General features: G+C 42.6%; 1 long non-coding RNA gene across 1 annotated transcript; it reads right to left on the bottom strand.

The window, feature by feature from the left end:
- Window positions 1-3,939: 3,939 nt before the first annotated feature.
- LOC103594140 lies at window positions 3,940-7,385 on the bottom strand. The gene is made up of 2 exons (XR_550821.1): window positions 7,280-7,385; window positions 3,940-5,783 (listed from the first exon to the last, which is right to left on the bottom strand). It is a non-coding gene; the product is annotated as an uncharacterized LOC103594140 (long non-coding RNA).
- Window positions 7,386-7,731: the final 346 nt, after the last annotated feature.

A 7,731-nucleotide genomic window follows, 5' to 3' on the forward strand; every position in this document is an offset into this window, starting at 1 on the left:
TGTGCCTGGACGAGGGGTGAAGGACAGGTGAAGAGTCAGAGCCAGCGCTGCGCATCCGGCATTCACCTGACGGACACTCACAGAGTGCGGGACACAGCGGTGACATCCCTGTTTTAAGTGGCTCATCCGAGCAGGGGAGAGGAACTCCGAAGAACTTACCTCATGACACTTTAAAAGCATATACTTCCTTATAATTTTTAGTAACTCCCGCTCCTCCTGGTATCCTGAGACCTGCTCCCATTGGGTTTTGCTTATTCACCCTCTCAGCAAGGATTTCCCTGATCAGCCTTTTAAAAATAGCAACACCGCCACTTGCAGCACTCCCCCTCATCCTCCCCTGGCTTATTTTTCTGAGTAGCTCTTATTATCATTGACATACTGTGTAATTTATGCATTTGTGTGCTTACTGTCTCCTCCCCACCCTGCACCACAATGTCAGCCCCATGAGGCCTGGGATTTTTTAATTGTACTTTTCACGGATGCTTCCCAGGGCCTGGAACAGGTCTTGGCATAGAGAAGACATTCGATAAACACTTGCTGAATGTAATTGCAGTTTTGCTAAATGCAACGATGGCAAAAAGCACTATATGCCATGAGGGGATACGTAGAAAGGACTTAACAAGGTCTGGGTTGTCAGTAAGTTTTCTCTGAGAAAATGAGATTTAGGCTGAGATGTGAAGGATTAGAAGAAATGAGCTGCAGGAGGCAGAGGGCAGACACCAGGCAGAGAGGGAGCACGTGGCGGCCCAGGCTGGAGGCGCCTGAGCCCAGCAGCAGGTGGAAGGGGCGGGATGAGCAGGAAAAGTGACAGGAGAGCCACTTCATGAAGCCCTGAGGGACAGTGGGGAGGGTTTCCAGCAATCATCAGGGAGTTTGTGAGTTCTCCAACTTTTTAATCTCAGGACTCCTTTTCACTTTTAAAAAGTACTGAGGTTCCCTAAAAGTACTGATTTATGTGGGCTACATCTACTAATATTTACTAAATTTGAAATAAAAATGGGAAATTTTAAAAATAATTAATTTAAAAATAACAATAAGCTCTTACATATTAACATACATTATACATTNAAAAAAAATCTAGTGAGAAGGATCACATTGTTTCACATTTTTGCAAACCACTTTAATGTTGGTTTAGCAGAGATGTGGACTCTCACAGGGGATCTTCAGTCCATCTGCTGCAGTAGCACAGGCCACACAGCCTCGAGAAGCTCCACGGCACACTCAGAGAGAATGGGGGTGGAAAAGGCCAACAGCGTCTAGTACTATCACGAAAACAATGCTGGTTACTTCAGGACCCCTTTCGAGAGGGTCTTGAAGCCCCCTGAGCCCCTGGCCCACACTTTGAGGGCCGTTGCCCTCTCATTCAGGGAGATGCTGGTGGAAAGAGACCTATCTGCATGTGGACAGCCCCTGTGTTGAGAGTGTTCTTCGGTGGATATCACTATTCTCAGAAAAGGGAAATCATGAACATGTACATATTTTTCCTGTTATCATTTCTCAATGACTCAATAGATAAGAGCATCCTCCACAACCCATGTAAACTAGAAAGAAGAAAAGGTAGATTTTTAAAAGTGCTAACCTTTTCAGAGCAAATTATTCATTGTGTCTCATCAATACTGCCACCATAAGTAACAGCTGAACTAAAAGGGCAGAAGAGATTCTGACCCTCTAATATTTTTACATGTCACAGGATAATTGGCTCCCCTTAGACCAGTCACTTAAAAATTATTACTTGCATGTAATATAGTTTACTTTGGTGGTGGTTTTCTTGCTTTTTGTTTTTGTTTTTTTACTTTTGTTGAGTTTTGAACTAAGAAATGCATGGCTATCTAAATTGTGCTATTTAATTTATAACTTATGATCAGTCCCAATCATATAAGAATACTCTTGGGAGGCATGTATTGATTTTAATCTGTGTTAGACAAGTCCTAGAAATATGCTGGGAGAATAACTTGAACTGAAAAAGAGAAATATAAGACAACTTAGTACTTCTTTTGAAAAACTGTGCAGGGTTTTCAAAAAAAATTGGTCCAAAGTTTCCACTTTGTATTTATGCCTCTGATGTCTCCTAAATTGGTGCCATTATTATCCATTTGTTTGTATAACTAAAGCTATTTTGTACCATTTCTATCATTGACTAAAAAAAATTCAAACTGCTGTAGAATTTAGACTTCTGAAATGGAATGGTGTTTTCATCTCTGCTGTAATTGTGTGTCAGGACAGGCTGCTTCACCTCAGAGTGATTAGCATTTTGTGAGAGATGGGCTAATCAAGGGAAAAATTACCCAGCAGTGGAGGTGGGTTTCAATTAATTATATTGCTAGCATGTTAGGGAGAGGTCTTTGAAAAGGTAATCAAAGAAACATCACATATGGGCTGTTTATTCCCTTAGGACTATTTTTAAAATGGAAATTTCTTGACTAGTCTTCAATCCCTCTCCAAATCCTCCCAAGGATTTGAAATAGGATCAGGTGTGCTTCTGGTGGCTTTCTGATAGGTCTCCCTTCTCGCTGTGTGGAAATAAACAAAGACCATCCAAATAAGAACAAACAAACACTATAACTCAGAGTTTGCTATAGTAAGAAAGTCGGCCACCATCACTTGCATTTGGCAGAATCTCAAAGGCCGGCACAGGAGCAGGAATGCTGGATGTGGGAAGGCGTCAGGTGTGCCCTGATTGGAGGGGAAGCTGTTGGCCTAGGAGAGCTGCAGGTGGGCTCGCTAGAAATGGGACCTCCTATGTGACTGGTTAGGAGGGCATTTTCAGCTCAGTTTCTCACCTAATAAAAATATACAGTAGTGAGAGTTAGAGCAAGCACATGTTCTATCATTAACTTCTATATCCGTGGATCCTGGAACTGAACTTGGCAAATAACTGGCAGTCAGCAATTAGCATCAGAACATTCCTAAGTAGCAAGTGTCTTATGTATATCGCCCTCCCTCTCTAACCAGATTTCCTTACCCACAAACTCGGCTTACTCCCATCCTTTTAATAACAGCTACTGTTTATTGAATAATTAACATATGTTCAACTGGGGTAGGCAGTTTGAAGTCCTCATCTCATCTGGTCCTCCCAACAACCCTGGGCTGTGGGCGTCTTACTCTCCATTTACAGATGAGGAAGCAGTTTCAGAGTTCTTGTCCTGCCCAGGTTACCTGCGATTACCACACGTGTGACACAGGGCACTCCCTTTCTCTGCCACCCTTCAGTTTCCTCCTCTGCAGAGGAGGGTAACAAAAGCACTTGTATCAAAAGCTTGTTATGATTCCTTGAACTTGTTAAGACAAGTGAACAGATATGATGTAGTGAGGGGGAGGGGACAGGAAGGGGGAAGAGGAATGGGTAAAGGGACACAAAAATCAACTACAATGTATATTGAGAAGCTAAAACTTAAAAAAAAGCTTGTTATGAAATCAATAAATGGGGAGAAGAAAAGTCTTTCTTACGGCAAGATGCCAGCCACTAAGTGTAAAGGAATAACAAAGACAGAAAATACCATCATTGTAGGTAAAACCATGAATGGAGGCTAAACTAGTAGGTGAACATTCGAGGAGAGACAGCCTCAAAGAACGTCCACATAAATTACCTTTTAATTAGAAAGAAATGGATTGTGGAAAGAGACGAACAGTGAGGAACACCGGCAGGTGCCACCTTCAGTAATCAAAGTTAACCTCACGCAGCACTGCAACAAATAAACATAATGAGGCCTTTGAAATAATACAGTAAGAGCAACACAGCACTCTGTGGTATTCCTGGCCAAGAAGGAAGAAAAAGAAAAAAGCAAAAAGCATAACTTGAGTGTAATCGAACTCCAGTCGTGAGGAAACAGAAAAGCCCAAATTGATGGACATTTAACAAAATAAATCATCTAAATTCTGCAAATATGTTAAGGCCATGTAACTGAGGAACTGCTTCACATGAGAGACATGACAGCAAAATATATCAGATGATCCTGCCTGGATTGGATCCTGGACAGAATGGCTTTTATTTTTTAATTTTTTTGCTATAGAGAACAACAGTGGAACAATTGGTGAAATTTTAATAACTCTGAGGTAATAGTTTTGAGATACAATCATGGTCTTGTGTCGATGCTATTATCCCAATCATGATCACGGTACTGCAGTCACATAGGAGAAAGTCCCCGTTCTTGGGAAGTGAAATGAGTATTGGGGGTAGAGGGGCATGGTGTATGCAACAATTCAGAGAAAAACATAGAGAGCAGTAAGGGCTTGGGAGGATGAAGCAAACACAGGAAGTGTTGATATTTGGGGAATCTGGACAGATGTGTTATTTATGCAGTTTTTCAGTGAGTCTGAAATTATATCGAAATAAAAGGTTAAAAGGGAAAAAAGATAAAGGAAATAAAAAAGCTTGCTATGAGGATAAATGAGTTAATTCCTGCAGAGGACTTCAAACATAGGCCTTAACATGTTAGTGACGAGATGTAATTATGACCTCACAATTAAATATAGCACTGAAATACTCACTTTTAATACCTTCACACCTTCACTTCTTCATTCAGAGTTTGGAAAAATCCGATGAGCTAATGGATGGAAAAATCTTTAAACTGTGAAGTGCTGAGGCTTTGTGGATGTACGTAAGTTTGTGACGCAAACTCAGAACGTTGAGGGCAACTATCAGATGACCTTTTATCCATACTGCTCATGAGGTTATTGAGGCCCAGAAAGCTCAAATAATGTCACTAAAGTGACAGAAAAGGGCAGAACTAAAACCTAGGTCTCCCAGTTTTCAGTTCGATCCTTTTAACACTGGCTTGTGGGCTGAGGAAGAGTTTAGGAAAGGAAAATTTCTCTCACACTCTTACATGTTTTCTACTGCTCTGTCTGGCACAGCTCTGCTGCCAATCTGAGGTCAGGTTGTGCCCCGTGACCCCACCAGAGGGCGACCTCTGTTTCCCTAACCTGAGCCCAGGGACGAGGCCACCGGGCACAGACTATGAACTGCACCAAGCCTGAGGGCAGCCAGCGGCATCTCAGTGTCATCTTTCCTGTAGCTGAGGCGGAAAATGACATCCTCCTTATATCTGATGCTCAAAAACATTTTTTCCCCTCTCCATCTGAAAATATTGAAGGAAAGACGGGAGGGAGCTCCTGCTGGCCTAGGATTTGGGCCTGTTCACATATCCAAATACCCAAAACTGTTTCTTCTTAATGGTGGTCTATAGCCTTATTAACATTTCTAAGACAAAGTAAATTCGTTAAAAAACAAAAACAAACAAAATAAACTTAGCATTGTATAATGGGTTCCAAAAAAGCAACAATCTGACATTCATTTTTTACACTGACCTACTACATACAAATTTGTTTCACTGGTTAAATATAAAGAACCCAGACACAGGTGATTTTTCTCCCTGAGGTACTAACTTCCCAAGCAAGAGAATAAGTTACTGTGTTTTTGCAATGCTAGAGAATGAAAATCTCAAGTAGATCAGAACCAGAAGACGTTACTTTAGAGAAAATGGTCCTAAAAATGTCAGCCACAGTTTCCCCATATGTAAAATAACCCCTGGGTTTATTGTGAAAGTTGAATAGCATATTGAATGGGAGAGAAATACATCTCTATGAACAATAGGTAAATCTTAAAAACACCCCGATTCACCAACGGTGCAGTTAGAAGATGCTCCTCATCTCCTGCGCCACCTCAAATGCTTCTCGGCTCAGCTGGAAGCCTGAGCTTCCTGAGCTGGCTGTGGACCAACGATGTGCTTCATGTTCCGAAAACGAAAGGAATTTTCCCTGTGAAAACTCAGCCTGTCCGTTAACTGTGGGTAAGAAAAAGGATAGTGGAAGAACCATGAGTTTAAACACAAAGAAGGAAATACAGGTTATTATGAGCAGATGAAAAACAGCAAGTGGATTTCTGAAGGCTTCCTATTTGTAGGAGTAAATTTATCGGGTGTTTTTTGTTTGTTTTGGGTTTTTTTTTTTTAAGGAAAGGAATATTGTAGTGCCAGAGGAGCTCAGGAATTCGTCATGAATCTGTAGACCAATAAAAAAATTTAAATGATCTCCTCCTATTTGGGGTTGCTCTGAGCTATTAAATAAAGGATGTCCAACATTGTATTTTCCATTACACTTTAACAGAAACAATCACCAGTTATAGTTTTATGTATATAAACTGGCTTTATGATTTCTTTGGGAAGCAATAGATTAAGTCAGTTTAGCCCTGTTCATTTACTGCCTGAACATAAGTAATAAATTCAATCTACTTAAAATTTTACAACAGTGATTTACATATTTGCCTTAAGATGGTAATTTTTCTACAAGCACAAAGTTAATTGTTATTTGGCCATCTTATTATACTCATTAAAATTTCTTTAAGGTAGTCAAGACATCAACTTAGGCAGGATTTATGCAAAAAGAACAGAAAATATATAAAATACAGATACACTATAAGAAGTGCATAAAAATATATTTTTCTGTTTCACGGTGAAGCGTTTTAATAACGGTTACTACCATTTATTCATTACAATTTATTAGGTATCACATTTCAGGTACTAGGGGAGACGCTTTTCACATATTATCTCTACTTCTTACAACAAAACTTGAAGGTCGGTCCTATTGTACCCATAGTACAGAACGGAAAACCACGGCCCACAGTTCGCCACGGGCTCGATGCCCCTCTTGCTGATGGAGGGGACGTGTCTTTCTGCCATATTCCTTTCCCCCACCCGCACTAGCCACGGGTCTCTTTCATGTCACTTTTTGGGGTCACTTTTAGTCATACTGTATTTCACGTTTATGGAACATAGGCTTTTTATTTAAAAAAAAAAAATCGGTGACACATTGTCCATTCAAGCAGTTTCGCGGAATTCCAAGTGTCAAAAACATTTAATACAACTGGGGAAACACTGAGTAAGCGTTTTGGGCCCACACTTTGTTTGAGCACAGTGCATTTTACCAGTAGGTTTTAACTTAATTCCTGTAATGTTTTACATTTCTCTAAACTCCTAAGGGAGCTTTGCAGCCTACTGTACAGCCCAGATTCCTAGGCACCTAGCAGGCACTCAGTGAATGCTGAATGAATTGGGTAGTTGTTTTCTTCTATAAAGCCTCAATTAGTTAAATGAACGTACTTAAACGGATTTTAAAACAGTACATTCAGTGAAGGATTTGTGTCTCCAAAATGTTCGCCCCTGCATATAACCAAGGTTGGGGGGCGGGGTGGGATGGTGGGTGACTACGGTCCCTCTGAGATGGGCACTACATGGCAATATCACCCAGCCCAACTTTGCTCCACCTGGGGACTACCTCTCACCTGAACAGCTCCCTGGGTCCTCGAGAAGACCGGCGGAGGGTCACCCACCGCCATGGGCGTGTGCGGGGAGCCACACTGAAGTTCACAGGAGTGTGTTTACCAGCAAACGAAGGGCGGCGCGGTCTGGGGTCCTGGGACCAGCTGCCACTGCCTCGAGAGAACGCGAGGGCAGCGGTGACAAATGCACATTCCGCACGCGAGCAGACAGACACCCTATCTGCGTCTCCCGGGGGCCCCGCCCGCGGGTTCCAGCTGCCCGGCCCACAGCCGCCCGCGGGCTCCTGTGCCGGTTCTCCACGTGTCCCGCGGGCAGCCCCGGGCGCCCAGAACTTGCCCGTCCCTCTGGGGCCTGGGGGCCGGCAGTGGGGAGGCGCAGGCAAGTGGGGGCCTCCAGGGAGCACCGTCACTGGACTTGGGGCGCGGCCCTTCCCAAGTGGAAGGGGCCCGCCCCG

The sequence above is a fragment of the Galeopterus variegatus genome, unplaced genomic scaffold (genome assembly GCF_000696425.1).
Source record: "Galeopterus variegatus unplaced genomic scaffold, G_variegatus-3.0.2 Scaffold1494, whole genome shotgun sequence".
Classification (NCBI taxonomy): domain Eukaryota; kingdom Metazoa; phylum Chordata; class Mammalia; order Dermoptera; family Cynocephalidae; genus Galeopterus; species Galeopterus variegatus.